This window comes from Lygodium microphyllum, chromosome 5 (genome assembly GCF_053477565.2).
Source record: "Lygodium microphyllum isolate KBCC chromosome 5, Lygodium_microphyllum_v1.1.10, whole genome shotgun sequence".
NCBI classification, from domain to species: domain Eukaryota; kingdom Viridiplantae; phylum Streptophyta; class Polypodiopsida; order Schizaeales; family Lygodiaceae; genus Lygodium; species Lygodium microphyllum.
The window spans coordinates 93,944,296-93,965,689 of NC_141139.1; positions in this window are offsets into that span (position 1 = coordinate 93,944,296).

The following is a 21,394-nucleotide window of genomic DNA, read 5'->3' on the forward strand; positions in this document are numbered from 1 at the left end:
ATCTTTTTAAAATAAAAGTTTCATTACAGAGGCTTTTCTCCTATTGGTCTAGAGCCCTCTCTTTCTATCTCCTAAAAGGCATTTTCGAGACCTCAAAACTCCCCTAATGAGCTTTTTGCTTCGATTTCTTGCTCCTATCCTACTCTAAATGTAACAAAAATCAAAACACAAGTATTGAAATGATTCCTCCTACTTGTCTATTCATCAAAAACCCAAAAATTTTACTTGTTTTGAAGATTAAAAAACCAAAATCTCCTACCTATCTCAAGCACCAGTTCAGGGATGCAACCCTACTTCAACACTTGATTTGTGGCACGTAAGTGCTCAAGCTTAAATCCGTTGGTCCCGACAATAGAACCAAAATGAGTAGGAGCTCATGCTCAACCGCCAAGATCCATGGACTTCTTATTGCTTCAAGTGTTTCAAGCAAGCACAAATGGCTATCTCTCACCTCCTAGCCGACATGCCTTTGATCCTACACATGTGTAGTGAGCTTACCTTGATGTTTGAATGAGTAGCCTCCTCCCTCAAGCAACCTGATAGCTCCACGATTTGAGATGCAAGCTCAAGAAACCTTAAGCATACACTTTCAAGCTCCGTCCTCCATAGCCGCACGCAAGAGAAGAGAAGAGAAGAGAAGAGAATAAGAAGAGAGGATATGATGGAGAGCTTCTTCTCCACGATCCCTCACCCTCACACACTCACTCCCTCACACTCACTCTCTCAAGCATACATAAGCAATCAAGAAGGTGAGAAGAAGAGACCACTTTTGCCACACACCAAAGAATGAGCTCCTCATTCACTTTTCAGATTTATATACAAAACCCTAAATTCCTTGGACACCCATCCCCTTTTTTACATGACTGGGCATCTTGGCAAGGTCCTCTTTCTCCATTCCCTTCTAGTTTCCTTATCCCTTCACCTATGTTCATTTAGACTTTACAATTTAAACAAGAGGGAGCCTAGAGCTCTTATAAAATGAATTACATTGCAGCCCCCGTGCTTTCCTTGCGATAGCCTTCGAAGGTTCTCCTTCATCCTTGAGATAGCATCCTTGATCCTTGAGAGGGCCTCCTTCAACCTTGAGAGAACCTTGCTAGAATCTTTGGTTCTCTCCTACATTTCTTTTTAGCTTGCATTCTCCTTCACTTTTCCTACTTGGGCAAAATGAGCTCCTTTATTCACTTTTTGACTTGGGCTTCTTTGGTCTTCCTCTGCTTCCTTTTGGCTATCTGGTCTCCATGTCCATGTATTTGACATATCTTGTAACACATATGTGTTCAGCTTAGTGTGCCAAAAAGGAACGATGATTATAGTCACCATATGTAATTGGGTCCAAGCACCACTACCACACAGAATACATGGTGATCATACTAAGAGCTGACACAAGTGGACACCAACATCCTACTGTATAGTCGATTTTCGATGTACAATGCTTAGCATAGACAAAATAACGAGAACAAATACCAAATGTACTCAACTAAGAAAATTCCCAAATGTGTATTGCTAGATGAATCCAGTAAATAGTCTCAAATAAATATGAAAATGGTAGTGATAAAATACTTAGGAACAATCAATGGAGGGACAACAGAATCTCATAAACTTAAGACAACTAGTGATACATAGACAATGGTAGTAGCACTACTAGAATTTGTGGCTCTGGACATACAAAAGAGACAACTTTGCTACTATTGTAGCACTCAAGATGCCAATCAAGGGACTGGTTGAAGGGACACAAAAAATATCTAACAATTGAGATTTGATCCCTCAATCTTCTATAGAACCTTTTGCTTGGATAGATCTCTCCCTTTTATAGCCTACTACCTACTATGATATTCCCTATGTCCATGTGTCATGCCAATGGTCTTTACTACTCCTACACTCATTGACTCATAAATATGCCACTAGCATCCCTTGCTTTAAATGGTACAATTATCATCACCTTTAACAAAGGAAAATACTCTTAAACCAACCGGTTTATTGTAGCCTTGCATATCCCTAAGGAAAAATTGACATATATTACTATGAACTTTATCATGGGCCTACCCACAACCAAGAAATAATGACATATATGTGGTGGTAGGTAGACTCGCCAATGTATCGCACTTCATTTCCACAAAGACTCAATATCTCAAGTGGCCACTTAGTTTATGATGTATTTATATTTCATGTAATGCCACAAGTCATAGTGCACAACAAGGATGCCAAGTTTATGACCAACTTTTGACAAATGGTTTTCGGCTCTATGGTCACCAAATTAGCTTGATCCATGGCATATCATCCCCAAACTGATGGGATGTTTCTAGCATATACCAAGTCAATATCTCCTGCAAGTACATTTTCTCTTACAAAGCGGTAATGCTCCTCAATGTGTTTTGTCCTAGCATGAAACACTAAGTTCCTAGCTAACTATATGCTACACATATTGTCACACAGTGAATGACAATTGGACCATCTTCTACACATCCATATCATCCAATAACTTTAGCAACCATACCACCTTACATACTACCATAGCAACACCTCTATACTCAATAAAGCAACTGTAGGTTGCTTTTTGCTACTCCATATAATTGTTGAGTACCAAGGGAAAACATGATTGCGCTAGTAGATCTTCTATCAGACCCTGATACTAATCCAATGTACATTTGTGTATCCAAACATTTGTATATCATTACTTGTCTCATAATAAGTCCATAACATAAAGTGAACCTCAGTTACCTCAATATATGTCTAATTGCATCCAAATGAGGCTTTCTAGGTATCTACATAAACTGACTGACAATGCCAATAGCATAACTCAAGTCTAGCCTTTTGATAATCATATAATTTAGAGTCCATACTATTCTTCTAAACGTAATAGGTCTTCTATCTCATAGTACTCAACTTCACATTTTTCTTCAATGGTATTGAAAGAGGCGTACACGTTGTCATACCATACTTGGACAATGTATCCAAGTCATATTTCCTTTGGGACAACCATATATCATTATCACATTTAATCACCTCAATACCAAGAAATTACCTCAGCTCACCCAAATCCTTCATCTCAAACTTCTTCAAAATTTCCTTAACTTCAACAATCCCATTATCACTGTCACTTGTAATAATCAAGTCATCCACATAGATGACTATGATAACCAAATCTACCTCTCCCTTTCTCACGTAAAGTGAGTGATTAGCTTTAAAAATGTAAAATCCAATGTTGACAAGGTACTCTTTGATCTTGTCAAACCATGCTCTAGGTGCTTGCTTCAGCCCTCATAGAGTGCCTTCTTTAACCTATACACATATGTGGAATGCTCTAAATCCGTATAACTTATTGGCTACTCCATATATACCCCATAGAGTGCCTTCTTTAACTTATACATATATGTGGAATGCTCTAAATCCGTATAACTTACTGGCTACTCCATATATACCTCTTCTTGCAATTCATCATGCAAGAAGACATTCTTGACATTCATTTGCTACAAACCCCAAATCTTTAGCAGTTTTTGCCAAAGTAATCACACATCTAACAATTGTCATCCTAGCAACTAGGCTGAATGTCTCTTCATAATCTATGCCATTTGTTTGAGCATAGCCTTTTGCAACCAGTGTAGCCTTATACCTACTAATAGAAAAATTTGCATTATGCTTAATTTTATAGACCCACTTATAGCCAATAACTTTCTTACCCTTGAGTTGTTGTGCCAGATCTCAAGTCTTATTGGCTTCTAATGCATAGACCTTCCTCATCCATTGTTGCATCCCAATGAGCGTGACCAACATTATCTTCAAGTGGGTTCAATATCCTCGACCATCTTTACCATATAAGCATAATGGTGAGTTGCGTAACCTTTAAAACCAAATTTTTAAATAAGGTATTTGACCTTACTGGATCTATGTACCATTGGATCCCTTAGTGGATCCTTTACATTACCATGTGCTCTATGTACAATTTGGTGTCCTAACTAAAGGAATACAAAGGTTTTCATCCAAAATTTGAAGCACTAATCTCCATTAAATCTAGATGGCTAGCAGATGCATCATTACCATCTTACACTTTTTTCTTCCCTTTATCGTTACTTGCAAGACTAGTAGATGCACCTGAAGATGTGGCTACTAAGCCATTTGCAATGCTTCTTACTTTAAAAGCATACTCATTTACAAACATCTTTCCTTGAATCTTCAAAGTATTCAAATCTAGCTTGAGTTGAATCTTCAGTCTTTTATTTACTAAAAGCATGTTCTCAAAATTTATCCAAGCTACATGTGAAGTTTCTGTATTTTTTATATGTCCCAATATAATATTATCAATTATGATAGATATTCAATGCATTATCCTTTTGTCTTTTACATTTCATTCTTTTCAGACCTTTAATTCTTCTATTGTCATAGGATTACTTATCTCTATCTCCTTTTCTTCACCTAAAATGAACTCGTAAAGGCCTTTTTCAATAAGGAAGTTTGTCACACAAAACTTCCACAATGGATAATTGTTCTTGTCTAGCTTCTCAATGATGAGTTTTCTAGTATTCTCTACCATTTTTACAAAATTGATACAAATTAGCAAGTCTTCTATGACCTTTTATCATAAGTGCACAATAATATATTAAGCATCATCTTTCATTGTAACTACTCAATAGTACATGTAATCTATAACCTATTTGCAAATAAAACTTTGTATTTTCTTCCTTGCAAATACCTCAAAACTTATAGATTTGAAATGTATAACCTGTGTACTCACTTTTAATTGATATGATCGAAATCATAGTATACCCCGAAATTATTGTCCCCAACCTTGAAGTCTAAAATAGGGTCTGAAATGGCCTTAAATGGCCAAAAAGATAGCTGAATAGCCGTAAAGGACTTATCTACAAAATTCACAGTGCTTTCCTTACACAACAATTTGAAATTTTTGCTTTACCCCGCTTTCGATGCCTCCAGAGACACTATCTAAGAGAAAGAGTGGAAGAATGGGAGAGCGTCTAAACCATTGCTTTCTTACTCAAATCCTTGCTTCTTCTCCTTAATATTAGCTTTCAAGACCAACCTCTCACAACTACACCCCTTTGATACCATGTCAGGAATTGCGTGGTGGGGGGACTTTCTTGAGTTGTTATGCCAAATACACATCATACACACAAGAGGAAGCTCACTTAAAAACACAAGAAGAAAGATGGAGGCCCAATTTTTTTTTTGTTATTTTCTTATTCTTCTTTTTCATACAATACAATGTACATAAAGTATACATAAGATACAATATAAATGAAAGTGGCCTATTAAGTTAACCTGTGCTTATTTGACTATACTAATCGACTAGTGCTATAATTATGCTAGCTGTAGGTAGGTGCAATAATGAAATATAACAAGTGATAAGTTAGTAGCCATGTGAGAATCATAATGATTATGGATGTGCTAAGTATAGATGTGTGGACCCATCTAACCAAGTAGTCCACCATTAATATATACACATGTTGAGCTTGCCATCTCAACAGATAAGAATAGAGAATAAGAAGAAAAAGAAGAAGAGGGTGGCGAATGGAGATTCTCACAACCAATCCCTTGCTCTTGATGTCTTTCTCGCACTCTTATGTGCTCTCCTTTTCACTATTTAGATAGGAAGATGGGAGGAGGAGGAGGAGGAGGAGGAGGAGGAGGAGGAGGAATGTTACATAGCTTCTCTTATTTGAATCCCTTACTCATTCTCTCACTCTCTCTTCCTCGCTCTCAAGCGATCATGAAGCAATTAAGAAGATAGAGAGAAATACACTCTCAATCGTTTGCACATATAAGAATGAGATCTCTATTCATTTTTACACATAATGTACATTAGGGCTAGGGTTTCACTTCACAGTCAAGCACCTTCTACCCTTTTCCACTTATGACTAGTCGTTCGCTCTTATGCACTTACAATTCCTCATCTTTTTTACTAGGGCTTTGCAGCTTTCCCATGAGACTTAAATGGCACATATAGGATTTTTCTATTTAATGTGTGGGATATCTAGTATCCATGTGTATCTTGGATATCTATTCTCTAGACAATGCTAGCATTTTATAAATGACTTTATAGTATGATGGACTAGTCATCAATGTGAAAAATGAATAGATATACAAGTTAAATACATCTAAAGATAGTTTGACTACTTTTCAATGATTCATCTTAATCTCTTCTTGCTCACTACCAGGGCATCAAAAAGCTATCAGAGTGCTAGCCTTTAGCCCAAAGCCAAAGTCAAGAAGAAAGCTCACTCAGATCAGGGAGAAGAATCCCCAAATCTTGATGATCCAAGCAAGGATTAGGGAGGCAAAGATCCTAAACCCAATGATACATTCTTTGAAGACCCTACCTACTAACCAAATTCAAAGCCCTCTCCCTCGAGCAACGGCACTCCATCCATCCCCTTCTAAGCATCAAGTTCACGCATAAAATTGAACTCGAAGATTGGCAGGCCCACCTCCCAAAGATTACATTTGAGTGTGACTAGCTTCAACAGCAAATCTAGCTTGGAGCCATCTACTTGGAAAAGCTCATAGCCAAGCTTATCTTCCACAACATCGCATAGCCTCCCCTTTGGACTGTGATAGATCTTTGGTTGCAATGAAACCACCTCTAATACAGTCCACTCCCCCCACTACGACCCCAACCTCTCAGCCTAGTAGCACCTCACCTCTAGCCTCCCCCCAACCCCAACTCACCTCATTCCTTATTGTCTCCGGTCCCTCCTTCGTCCCTCATTGTCCCACCTCCACACTAAGAACAAATCCAACAAGATGCTGCATTTGAGATAAGGGATGACAATGACATCAATGAGTAATTTGTGGGTCCGAGTCCATTGTGCATGCCAATGTTAAAGGTGGTGGTAGTAGCATCATTTAAAGAAAGGGCCCCCAATGGTGCATTTATGAGCCAATGAGTATAGGAGTAATAAATACAATTGGTACTACACATGGAAAAAGGGAATAACACAATACGCAATAGGCTATAAAAGGGAGAGGCCTGACCAAGTAGAAGATTTAGGAGAGGGATCAATGGATCAAAGCTTGATTGTTAGATTTTTTGTGTGTCCCTTCGACCAATCCTTTGACTAGCATTTTGAGTGCTATAATAGTAGCAAAGTTGTCTCTTTTGTATGTCCTAAGTCACGACTTCTAGTAGTAGTATTTCCATTGTCTATGTATCACTGGTTGTCTTGAGTCTATGAGATTTTGTTGTCCCTTCATTGATTGTTCATGAGTATTTGTCACTATTATTTTCATGTCTGCCAAGACAATATTGTATTGCATTCATCTAGCAATACACATTTTGGAATTTTCGTGGTTGAGTATATTTGGTATATGTTCTTATATTTTTTGACTATGTCAAATAGTGTACACTAGACCTCGATTGTAGAGTAGGATGTTTGTATCCACCTATGTTGGTTCTGAGTACAACTACCCTCTACTCTATGGTGGTGGTGCTTGGACCGGGTTACATCCTTATTCTGTTGTCATAAAAAAACACATCAAGAGATAAAGTCTTTGGCATCCCTCCTTAGGCCCTTCTAGTAAAAACTCTTGGCAATTTTTTCATAGATCTTGAAAACACCTAGGTGATGAGTAGTGTGGCAAGAATGCATCTCTTCCATGATCTTTTGTATGAAATGGGAGGTCACACTCAGTGATAAAAATGGCAATGTTGTGAGTGAGTGAAAGCCAATATGATGCCCCAAATTGGTTAAATTCTTGAGCAACAAGAGTGTCTTGAGTGTAAGAGTTCAACAATCTCATATCTGATTGGAGTAGTATCTACATGTCCACTTGAGGGAAAATCCAACTCACACTTGAGACAATTGAACACTTGAGGCATTCATGAAACAAGCTCTTTACTTGGGCACTCAAAACCACCACCTTACTTAATTGACAAGAAAATAAAAAACTTTTTGTGCTTTTGATCAAATTACCAAGGAATTGGAACGAACAACCATGGCAAACTAACTCAAGCCATAGTCAAGATCTCAACTTGAGAAATAGACATGGCATCACCTCGAGACATTTCCACCTCTCCAGTCATCGACATACATACCCAATAGAGCCACTTTGAGCCATAGCCAAGTTCTTAACTTGAAGCCTGCACAACATTACCTTGATGCATCTAGAATTCTCCACCTCGAGCCAAGGTGTAGAATCACCTCAAGAGATAACCATTGTCTCTCTGCTTAATATGTCACATGGAGCACCAACTCAAGTTGCCAAATTGAGACAGTTCTAGTGTTTTTTCATTTTGAGACAAGTTGTCTCACCTTGACTCTTCCACTTGAGACAAGTTGTCTTGCCTCGACTCTTCCACTCAAGATAGTTGTCTCACCTTGACTCTTTTGTGTGAGACAAACTATCTTGTCTCATCTCTATCAATTTGAGTTGGAATATCCTTGCCTTTACCATCAAATTCTAGTGGCTTGTACTCCTTGGGAAGAAATTTTTTATCTTGAGCTTCTGTGATCTTGAGGTTCGAGGTGACATCCTAGGGATTTAAACAATATTCATGATCAAATTTTTCTCCACGTAATAATATTCAAAAAGATGTTAACTTACTTAATCTATCTCATGAATTTAGGAAAGGAAGTATGTACTATTCAGTCTTCCTGGATAAAGATCGGGGCTTACACATTAAAAGAGAGTTTTAATTTTAGTCAAAAATTATGTCGACTTACTCGTAGATCTCGAGTAACTTAGTAGACCCTATCAGCTAGAGTTGCGGCATGTATATCCATATCTCAGTATTTAGTGGGAAGGTCTCGATATCCTTCTTTGTAGAAGTTATGATGAGGGTTATTCCCTACAATAGCAATTCTATCGATCGAGACGAACTTAGTTGGTTCTCTATATACGTAATGATTTTGGCAATCTAGATGGTAATTAATATGAAGAATGGTATCCTATTCAGGGTTGTCAAAGGAGAGAGAGTTCAACAAGATTTTGAGTTCTCCATCCATTGGATTCACCTAAGGTTGACCTTTGATATAGTCGAGGCGATCATAGGGAGATAAGAGCCGTACATTCACTATGAGATAGTTATAGAATTATTTTATTATTTGTAAATGCATGGTAGACATATACATGGCTTGAAATGTAGGAAATTTCTTCCAATCGTCACCTTGAAATAATTTACTATTAGTTAACCCTATTTCCACTAGGGTTTAACCAATCAAGAATTCATTAAGTTTTTTTAAATTTCAAAAAACAAATAATATATTTTCATTATTCTCAATTGCTAAGGTGACAACCAAATTTGATTATAATGAATGGACAAAAATAATTCTTTACGTCAATAGGAAGGGAATACATTATTCAAGTAGCTCAAAGGCTTAAATTATTCTTGGAAGAGGATTCCCTACTACAATCTAGGCATGACATTGTGATACATCCATTACATAGTAATTAGTGTTTTGGGAATGGATATCCAAAAATCTATATTTTAGGGGAAGATCAAGTATTCTATCTTTTTTGTAATTGTGGCAACTGGAGCGACCTACAACCAGTATTCGGTCAACCGATATAACCTTTGTGACCTCCTCATAGATGTACTGATTTAATTTGACTTGTCCTCCTCTAGTAAACATGTTCGAGTTTACTCTGCCCTCATAGAATAGATAAATCTTGGCAACCTTAAGGGTTTCCATCCATCTTAGCCTATTTAAATTGTTATGGAGGTAAGCAAGACGGTTTGCATCAATGTAATAGTACCCTCTACTTAACATCCATCTTCTTTTATAATACAAGGGCGAAGGATTGTATATCTGATCTAATATTCACATCATCTAGTTTCTCTAGCTGAAACTAGATGAGTGCATTACTGACATAAACATGAGTTAGAAAATCAAGAATCATTCCCAAGGTTTGTCCCTCTATCAAAAATCAAAGAACATATATTAACAAGAGAAGAATTCACAACTTAAGGAAAAGATATATTATGATGTAGTTATAAATCTTTATTAGTTTTTATACTTGCACCATATCCTATATCAATAGTCGTAGGCTCTAATATCAACTGTAAAGTGCCTGCCCAAGCCGCTTATTTGTTGGCATGTTCTTAGTAGCCCATCAAGAGATATCCTAAACAACATCATTCGGGATTCTGTGGAATACCTCGAAGTTTGATATCTAGGCTTGCTTGAGTCTACCTCATAGTGGAAGTTCTAGCCATTCCCACGAGGATTGACCTAAGTTTTAGGTTCATATTATTGGTCAAGTCACCTACTAAACGGTCGGTTATTAGTATCAGTAATTTGAGTTTCCACTTCTTCTAAGATTACTCAAACTAAAGTAAACTTGCATTGCACTTCCTTCAAAGAGAATGGGAGACCAAGGGGAGAGTGGCATATCAACCCTTTTTCCCACAAGGCAATATCCCATTCCGGTCCCCTAAAATGATACAAGTTGGATTTCTTAATATCTAGTGGTCACTCATTTACCTATTTATGAACGTAACTTTTTCCTTTTGAGAAAAGCTCTCAGCTTACCAAGTCCACCCAACCGTAGGTCTAAACACGTCGGGGATCCATCCACCTACTTCCCTCGATAAAGTATTTTTAATTACCTAATCACCTATCACTTTAGGTTTGACATATAAAAACTTATTTGATTATCTCTTGGCACAAATTCATTACATGTCTTTATTTCACAACACAAAAATAGTGTAAGCAATTCTTTCTTAATATTCCCTTTAAGAAAAATATCTTTTTACAATGTTTCTTGTCATGGCTAAACATAATATCAACTCGAAGGTATTATTCTCACCAAGTTCAATTCCTAGACTAGTATTGGAACTTCTAGAGTACTATCTGGGTCAAAGGGTAATTGAGAGGTCATAGTAAGAGTCTAAGGAGTTTATGACCAGAGTCCCCCCTGGTATCCCCACCTCCTCCTGCCACCTAAGATTCTCTACAATAGGACCTTTCACATCGTGATTGGTCTATACTCACTAGCACGAAAACAAAAACCCCTTGGAGTAGGTTTTATTCACACTAACCTTGGGGAGGTCCATGCACCATCAGAGAACACTACCTCAGTTGGCATTCTGTGCCCATCAAAATACTGCCTCAATTGGTGATCAGTACTCGATTATTCAACTTTTAGCCTGATAATTTAGGAAAGATCAATACCTAATTTACAATCACAAACAACTTACTTCAAATTCATTATACACAAACTTCCAACGAGTTTATAACAATATCAAGGCTAAACCTAGCGTAAGTGGCCATATCTTCCAATAATCCTCTTGGATTACTCTTCCCTTGGGATCTAGCGTGAGATACAATTAAACAAGAGTTTGTTTTTCCTAGACATCTAGTTTTGAGAGCAACTCCCATGATGATCTTTGAGTTTTGTGGGTCCTTGTCTAGCGATAATTCACTAGTTCCCAAATTCTTGGTTATTTTTATTACATAAAGTATTTTTAGTAATTTCATCTCAAGACTTTTTTCAAAGAATCAGCATTCATGTTTATTGATTAGAGGTTCCATCAATTCAATAAAAATCAAAATTTTAACTTCTTAGAATATACAAGGACAAGGGAACCTTTCTTATGTGTGAAATTAGGTGGTATGAATCATCCCTTATCTGCACATAACCTAGATTTGGTAAATCCTGCATCTCTCCAAACCATTCAGTATGACTTGTCATATGATTATATGTACCTAAATCAATATATTATACACCATTATGTGTTCCCTTTCTTGTAGCAATATTCATCGTATGCTACATAGCAAACATATGCTCATTTTTGTCTTCATTCGGTCATGAAGACGATGCATAGTTTCCTTGATACAACTTAGCCTGTGGATATCATCCTTCTTAACATAACAAAGATCTACAATGTGACCTGTTTTGCGACAATAGTGATACACAATTTCAGAATTGCTAGAACCTCTATTGTGCTATCCACCCCTTCCTCTAGAGCTCCCCATGCCTCTAAAGTTTCCACGGCCTCTTGAAACCTATATTTCACAAAACTACTTATTCAACATGTTTTGTTAGTTACTACCAACACATCCCATACCATGGCCTCTTGAAGAGGATCTACCACATCCCCTTTCTAAACTTGGGTAAAATGCTTAGATGTATTCACTTCTTCTTTCAGATGATTCACCCTGCATGTTGATCTCTTCTATCATCATGAGAGAGCCAACTCATCAAAAACTGGAAAGAACTTCCATATATATATATATAGAAGTGACAAGCTTTCTCATTATTAACGCCACCTAAGGTAGATAAAACCAAATCATCATCATCTGTCATTGCATCAATAGCTGCTAAGGCATCTACAATGTTTCTCACTTTCAAAACATACTCATTTAGAGGCATCTTCTTTTTCTTCAAGTTTCTATATTTCTGATATATCCTAATATAGTATTCTCAATTACTACAAATAGCCAATAGATTACCTTATTGTTTTGCATTTGATTCTTTCTATGCCTTTAACTCATTTGTAATCACATAATTACTCGAGTTTGTCTCCTTTTCTTTACCTGGAACAAACTCAAATAGGCCTTTTCTAATAAAAAAAGTTCCACACACAAAACTTCCATGATGGGTAGTTTTTCTTATTTAGCTTCTCAATGATGGGGATTTCGCTATTATCTATCATTATCACAAAATTGATATAAAATAACAAGCAAGTCTTTTACAACATTTCATAATAAGTGCACAATAATACACCAAGCAGTGTTTTTATCTAAACTCCTCAATTGTACATGTAGTCTACAATCTGTTACTAGATAAAACTTATGTTTGCTCCTTAAAAAATACCTCAAAACTTATAGATTTGAAATCTATAACCTATTCACCCACTTTTAGTTGATACAATCGAAATTATAGTATATCATGAAATTGTTGTCCACAACCTTGTAGGTCTAAAATGATGTCCAAAATGGCCTTGCATGGACAAAAAAGTAGCGAAAAATCCCTAAAGGGCCTATATGAAAAATATACAATGCTATGTTTTCACAAATCTCACACTAATTTTATATTGTTGCTCCACCCTTTTTTCAATGTTTCCATAGGCTCTATCTAAGAGAAAGAGTGGAAGAATAGGAGAGCTTCTTAGTCGTTGCTTGCTTGCTCGATTTCTTACTTCTTCTCCTTCACTTTAACCTTCAACAACTAGCTCTCTGAGTAGCATTTCTCTAATACCATGTCATGAATTGCATGGTGAAAGGGCTTGCTTGAGCTGCTGCGCCAAACCCCAGGGGGTCCATTAGGGTTTACCATATGGTACCACGTGAGTGTAAGGGAGGGGGGTTATTTAAGGGAAGGAATGTACATTTTATAAGGTAAGGTCCCATAAATATGGAATAGATAAGGGGTATTTTCATATATTTCTTACATGCAGGTGACGTCTCCTTATTACTACTAGTGAGTCCCCAATGCGCCAAACACACACCATATACACAAAGGGGAAGCTCCCTCAAGAGCACAAGAAGAGAGATGGAGGCCAAAATGTTTTCTTTCTAGTTTCTTCTTCTTTTTCACACAATACAATGTACACAAAATATAAATAAGATACAATATAGAGGAAATTGGCCTATTAAGTCAAAGAGTGAATAATGAACTATATTAATCAGTTGGTGCTATAACTATGCTAGATGTAGGTAGGTGCAACAAACTAAATATAATAGGTGATAAGTTAGTGGCTATGTAAGGATCATAATGAGCATCGATATGCTAAGCTTAGATGTGTGGACCCATCTAGCTAGCAATGTTTGCACATGTTGAGATTGCCATCTCAATAGGTAGGAGGACAAACTTCCTCAGTTGTAAGCTTGGAAGTAGTCATGGAAGGAAGAACTTAGAAAGGTGATATGTAAAGAATGCAAAAGAAGTGAAATAACATTTGAGAAACAAGGCAATGAGTACAAGTGCTAGATGACAAATAAGGAATTTGAAAGGAAAACACTTTCTTAAGAGGCCGTTGAGTTAATGCGAAGGGACTATGGCCAGTGCATGTACTCCACGTCAGCAAACATGCCATAAAAGGGCATGATGAAAGTTTGTTTTTCGAGATACCATGCCACCATCAATGGTACAAAAAAATGAGTGGGGTTCATAAATGAACTCTACATCACCGTGATTGGGATCCAAGTCAATCTACAAGTGGGCAACCAATGGAAGACAATTTTTGAAATCCAATCACGAAGGAATGGTAAGGGAATCCAGTTCGATGGAGAATGAGCACTAGAAGCCTTCAGGATGATAATGGCGCAGTCGAAATCCATTGACAAGATTTAGCAGCAGTTTACCCTGTAAATCGATCAAATAGAAAGAATTAATTTTGAATTTATGAAAGATCCAAAAAGGACTGGTCCATCGTACTTTGAGCTTTCTGAGAAGTTTTCCTATCTTGGTCTTAAATATTAGGATGAGTTGGCCCTTTTGGAAAATTGGTTTCTTGGAAAACATGTCCACTTGATGCTTTTTATGGGCTTCACTTTGGATAAAATGTTGACACTATGGATGTGGGCTTCTTCTAGTTCTATGATGGCTTCCATCTAGTACGGAAGGGGTTCCTCCAGAATGAGTCGACCTTATATCACAATCTGTAAACTGGGTACTACATATTCCAAAGATATAATGGCTTCCAAGATGAATACTAATTGGTAAGGGGTCATTCTAGTAGTAGCCTTAAAACATGTGTGAAAGGTCCATAGTAGTGTGGGAATCTTGGTATCCCTATCTTTTTTATTATGATTTTCCAACTTGGTTAAATTTTACAGAGCACCTTATTGATCGACTCTACTGAGCAATTAGCTTGCAGATAATAAGGGGAGGACTTTTATATACAATCGTGTATACAATCAAAAAAAGTGAGGTGGGTTCTTTGATGACATTATTGATAAAATGTTTGCCTTGTCATTGACTAATTCAATAGGGGTACCATGCCTTATGAAGATATTTCTGAATAGGTATTTAGTAGCTAATTTAGTAGTGTTGTCTAGTAGAGCCCATGCTTCTATCAATTTCGTTCAATAATCAATGGATGTCAAGATGTACTTGTTTCTTGAATAAGCTACTGCCAATGAGATTAAACCAAACCCGATTTTTGAAAGGGCTCCAAAGATAGGATTGGCTAGAGCAACAAGCAATCTCTAGCACCAACCTAACCCACTAGCTACCACAAACAAGTTTGTTGGGTTTTGCAAATTGTTGCCTTCCCAGCAAAGTGGCAACTGGAAATCCCTTGGTGAGCTTCCTCTTGAACGACAAGCTACTTTGTTGGGAGGTCTACTCTTCTTATCACTCTAGAGAGAGTGCAATAATGCAACTAGCCCAGTATGGCCTTAAAATGCTAGCTTTGAAGAGCTAGTCATTTTTGTTCATCCTTCTGGAGATGGGGTGAGGGCACTTTAGTTTCTCTAGAACAGTCATCATTTCTTTATATCATGTCCATGAAGGGTTAGGTGGCTTAGGCTCTAGTAAATCCATTGTGGCTACAAATAAATAGGCATTTGGAAGCTCATATTTAATAGCAAGTGGGAGTTCTCCAAAATCAAGGCATGGTAGAAAGTTGGTAATCATGTGCTAGGCTCTAGAGCAATATATCGCCTAGTATCCGAATTCATGTAACATCAAAATACATCGCAATAGTCATGTAGTGGCATTTCACTACTTAACCAAATAGAGTAAAGCTAAATGATCTGTGACATGAAAAACAAAAGCATGCTCGAGAAAATAGTACCAAAACTTCTTGATGGATTAGATCATGCCAAGGCATTCTCTTACCATGACTAAGTAGTTCTTTTATGCATTGAATAATCTCTTGCTTGCATAAAATACTACCCGAAGCCATTCACTGATGTCTTCTTGCATAAACACACTACTAATAGCCATATTAGAGGTGTCAACAAATAAATAAAATGATTTCTCTCAATCTAGTGGGATCATGATTGGGGCTCTAGAAAGTAATAGCATAAGGTGACAAAATGCTATGTCCACCTCTTGATTCCACTAAAAGACTAGTTTTGTCACATGTGCCAATTTGTTCAAGGGGATGACCAAGTGCACTAAAAGTCATGGGTGGCAACCATGCCACTAGGTTTGCCCCACTAATTTGAGTAGTGCAGATGGTGATAATCCTTTGGCTACTTCTCTTTGTGAATTCCGGGGTGACCATATGAATTCTTAACTCCACTAGGTTGCAGATCTTTCCTTGCAAATCACTTTTTTTCCCTCTTGTTTTGGGGTCGGTACTACCCCCTCATATTCATGTTGTAGTTTAGACTTCACAAACTCTGAGCCTATTGGTCATTTTGGGCTTTGGGTGACTTCATCATGGGCGTGGACTTATCTTCATACCTTGCTATACTCCTTATGCTGGTGGGGTATATGTATCCTACTGCTAGTTAGACTACAAATAATTCATCATAGTGTGGCTACCTTTCATTCCTATCGGGGTTTTAGCATGGTGATTATCCATTACTGTTGAGGATGAGCAACCTAACTAACTTGCAAGTCTAACTTTCGGACTAGAGCTCAGTGGTGGCAAATATTTCATCATAGTCGGCTCTCATGCTAACCAGCCTACCACTTGATGGTGAATTTTCTCTTGCTCTACCCATGAAATGCCTGTGGGTTTCAATGCAACTCCCTTGTATGTTTTCTCGGGACTGGGTTACCGCATGAACATCCTATTTCATCAATTTCTTGATTTCAACTATGTGGGCTCCAAGCATAGGTGCTAGACCTTATCCTTTCCTTTTCTAGGCAGCATATACCCAAGCTTCTAGACACTCTGATCTCCAATGTCCTTCCTACATACAGAAGAAACAATATTTAGAGAATGGCTGAAATCTTCCTTGGCCTCTTTCTTCTTTTCTATGCATACTATGATCATTGCTAAGTTGCTACTATTCCTGATTTATATAAGCAACTGTAGGTGTCTGAGCTTGATTGGTCCATTGGCCAGAAAAGGATGATCCAATACCTTGCCATCCTCCTAGGCAGGCCATCCAGTACTTGCCATTGTACCAATAGTAAACAGTGTAATGAGTGTCCATGTTACAAATACTACACCACCTCTACTTTAGAACACATTCAACTTGAACATGGCTGGGGTTATTGCATTGTGTACACCATAGGTTTTGGACCTCATTTTTTCTAGTACTTTCTGAGGTTTGCTTGCCCTTGTCCTTCTTTGTACTCTTGTTGGGCTTTTTCTCTTGTGGGGAATTTTCTTCTTTTAGGGACCAGGAAGTTAAGCTATGAAGTCCCAAGATTAGATTAGGTGTGTTTGGGGAGTTTTAAGCGATTGTCCATCTCCTGTGAAAACGTTGTCAGGTATTTAAAGAGCTCTATTTTAGAGAAGTCCTAACTTGCTAGCCTACTAGGCATCTGTTTCTAAGAGTTTCTGTTAGTTATGAGGTAGATCGAGAATCCTGCCAAGTAAAAGAAAGAGAAGAAACAATGAATATATTTGACAATATAGTCTACGAAGGTGTGTATAAAGGGGTTCTAACCCTTGAACCAAAAAAAAAAAGTAAAGAAATAAAATTTTCAAAAGTAGATGCTCATTGCCTTGCAAAGGCCTGGTAGGTTCCTGGGGACGAGAGTATGACCCATGGCCGATTCCTTGTCTTCCTAGGGGTGACACTTAGTTGAAAAAATAAATAAGGATGACTAGAGTGAAAATAAAAGTGAGTGAAAAAAGAAAAGGATTTAGTGTCGCCTTGCAAGAGCTTGGTAGGCTCTTGGGTACCAAGATAGGACTTGAGGCTAATGCCTTGTTCTCCTTGGGTCACAATACACTTAACTCCCTCCTTTTTACACGCCTCAATAACAAGTCCAAAAGTATCAAAAGTGGAAAATCAAAAGTAACTAAAAATGCAATACCATTCTATAATAGGAGTCCTCGCCTAGTAGGAGTTCCTGGTCTAGTCATCCTAGGTTAGGTAGGTAGGTCAAATCACCACTTAACGTGTCTCTTTTTATAGTTCTTTTTAGCTAGTTTGTGTTGGAGTAGTTGGTTAGCGACTAGCTCTGAATCTTTGTCAAATTACACTTGGCCTATTCCTTATGGATCTTCATGCCTTGATTTTATCAAGGGATAGGGTGAGAGATGTGATTGTGCTTTGTTGTGTATCTTTCCTTGTAGCAACTTGATGCTATTTTTTGGTTTATTTATGTAAAGATGAGTTTGTGAATTCAATAGGTTGAGTCGCCATATCCTCTGGTCGCCAATGAGGGAAAATTCTACAACCATGGAAGAGCTAGAAAAGTGCCAAATGATGTTAATTTAAGGTGTGATTTAGAGTTCAAAGGAAGCAGAGGACACGGATCTGACAATTTTAGTAGCTGTGAAAAATGAAAATTCAAATTACTTTGAAAGACAGAATTCATAGTGGTTGTGGATTTTTCACAATTTTTTTAGTGTTGAAATGAAGCAAAACGAGTTTCAAGTAGTGTGGGACTTTGAGATGGACATGCAAAAATTTTCAAAACCGAAATTGGTAGCTAGATGCAGGAATAGCCAAAGGCTGGGCATGAAGGACCAAAAGCAATGTAAAATAACTTTAAGATTGATGGGGTGTAGCCTTTGGGCCCTCCCTAAGTGGCCAAAAATTTTGTGTGAGGGAGGGGGGGCATTTTTTTTGGAAAAAAAATGAAAATGTTGACACCATGAGCCTGCATGCTGAGATGATGATTGGGGAAGAGACGAGCTATGGAGGCTGACAAAGATTGATATAATCGGAAGATAGTCGCCTCCTACTTGATTTTTTCACTTGCCAATGTCCATCTCGAATAAGAAAAAAGTGGAATGTAGAGAGAGAACCAAAATCAGTATTTCTCTCTCCTCCCTCTTTATCCTGCAATAACAGTTCATGCACGAATGAATGGAAAGAAATCGGAATGAAGACCGGTTGTTTGGCTTGAATCCGATTGTCATGAGATCATGTCGACACTGAGGAGTGATGACCAATGCAATTTCAAGATCAATGGCAAGTTCGATGGCTGTCCAGAAATTCATTATTGAAACCCGAAAACTTTAAAAAAATGATAAGCCTCTTTTTAATGAAAATTTGATTTTTTTTAACATTTCATGATGTAAATATTGTTCATATGCAATGAATTTTTTTTTGAAGCTTGGTTACAATATGTTTGAAGGCTGTGTGTCATAAAATTTAGAACTCATATTTGTAATCATGAGTTATTAATTTTTGAAAATCTGAAAAGCGTGTTTCTAAGAGAAAAATGATGTATTTCGCTATTTTGGGCAATCAAATCTTGCTCAAGTGGGATAAAATTAAATGTTAAGATGTTTTAGAGTGCGAATTAATATCATTTCTTAGAAAAATTAGATAAAAATTAATAATAAATAGTAAGATAAATCAAGAAAAATGGAAAATTATAGATTTTACGCATGGAAAATTTACTAAAATTATGAACATATATGTGAATGTATTGTGGGGCTAGGGCATGAGGTTTATCTTTAATTTATTCCCATTCTTTATGCTATAGTGTGTGTTTATTATTTTTTATAAGAAAAATACATTTTAAAATATTCTTTACACCTATCAATGAATGCAAAACCTTAAACCGTAGGGGGGAAGGGATTGGGAAGTTGAGTATCATGTGGAATACTAATTTCATGCATATTTTAATACATAGGAATCATTTGTTTTAAGTTTAAAAAAGACAATACCATGAATTGTTTCGGTGTTGCCTTAGCAAAACGATGCACTATGTTAGAGAGAAGTCATGAGAAGAATTGTTTGTGCATATCCATATTGTTTGATCTATAAGTTTACTTTTTTGTGGACTCTATGGCATTCACTTTGCATCCACATTTTATGTGGTATTAAGAATATTATCTCATGGATGCATACCACTTGCTTTCGAGTGATTGACCAACATTGAGTGCGAGATTCCCTAAGTCGTAGGTTTAGATAATTATTTCCCTTAGGGGTTGATGTGGTGAGGATTATATGATCTCCTAGAATGTTCACTAAAGAGAGGACTATGTTGCATATGTGCTTTATGTTGAAATGGCATATCTTGGGCCAAATCCCTAGGGTGTACGAGAGCCATAGTGAGGCCACAACAATTAGTTGGGGGGTGCTCCCTTCATTTGTGCTATGAGTTGCTAAACACTGATATGTTTGGGAACTCCAACTACTTAGAGTTGGGAAGGGAGATACATTGAACTATGCTTTAGATACAGAATCTACAAACACATTTTTTGGATAAATCAGCTCATAGTGTGTATACACTCATGGCCAGGAGCCCCTAGGGTTGTTTGGAAGAGTTTAGGAGGCCCGACTAGAGCCTAGAGCCCATTTCGGGTCCATTTTTTGTCCTGATGGGTGGTGCATGTATATTTACAAATACAAGCTTTGAATTTTATGATACATAACCCTCAAACATATTATAACCATAATCATATTTTATTATTTCTCTTCAAGATTTGAAAAACATATTTCAAATTTTATTATTTCTCTTCAAAATATTTGAAAATTTAAAAAGCATATTTTGAAGAGAAAAATGATTTGTTTCACTATTTTGGGCCATCAAATCTTGTTCATGCGGGATAAAATTAAATTCAAGTAGTGTAGGACTTGGAGACAGACACAAAAAAATTTTCAGAATCGAAATTGGTCACCATATGACATAGGAATAGCCAAAGGCCGAGCATGAAGGACCAAAAGCAATGTAAAAGAACTTCAATGGTGTAGCCTTTGGGCCCTCCCCAAGTGGCAAAAAAATTCACATGAAGGGGGGAGGGGGGTGTTTTTTACGAAAAAAATGAAAATATTGATGCCATGAGTCTATATGATGAGATGATGATTGGGGAAGAGATGGGGTATGGAGGCTAACAAAGACTAATACAATCCAAAGATAGCCACCTCCTGCTTGATTTCTTTGCCTGCCAATACCCATCTCTAATTAGAAAATGGTGGACTATAGAGAGAGAATCAAAATCAGTCTTTCCCTCTCCTCCCTCTCTCTCCTACAATAGGTTGTTCATGCATGAATGAATGGGAAGAAATCGAAATGAGAATTAGTTGTCTGGCTTAAATCGGATTGTCATGAGATCATGTCAATGCTGAGAAGTGATGAACAACACACTTTGAATATTAGTGACCTTTTTACGGCTACATGAAAATTCAATTATTGAAACCCAAAATCTGAAAAAAATCGATAAGCCTCTTTTTGATGCAAATCTTGTTCATATGCAATGAAAATTTGTTTGATGATTGGTTACAATATGTTTGAGATCTATAGCATAAAATTTAGAGCCCATGTTTGTAATCATGAGTTATCAATTTTTAAAAAATTGAAAAGCATGTTTTTAAAAGAAAAATGATGAATTTCACTATTTCAGGCAATCAAATCTTGTTCATGTGGGATAAAATTAAATATCAAGATGGTTTAGAGT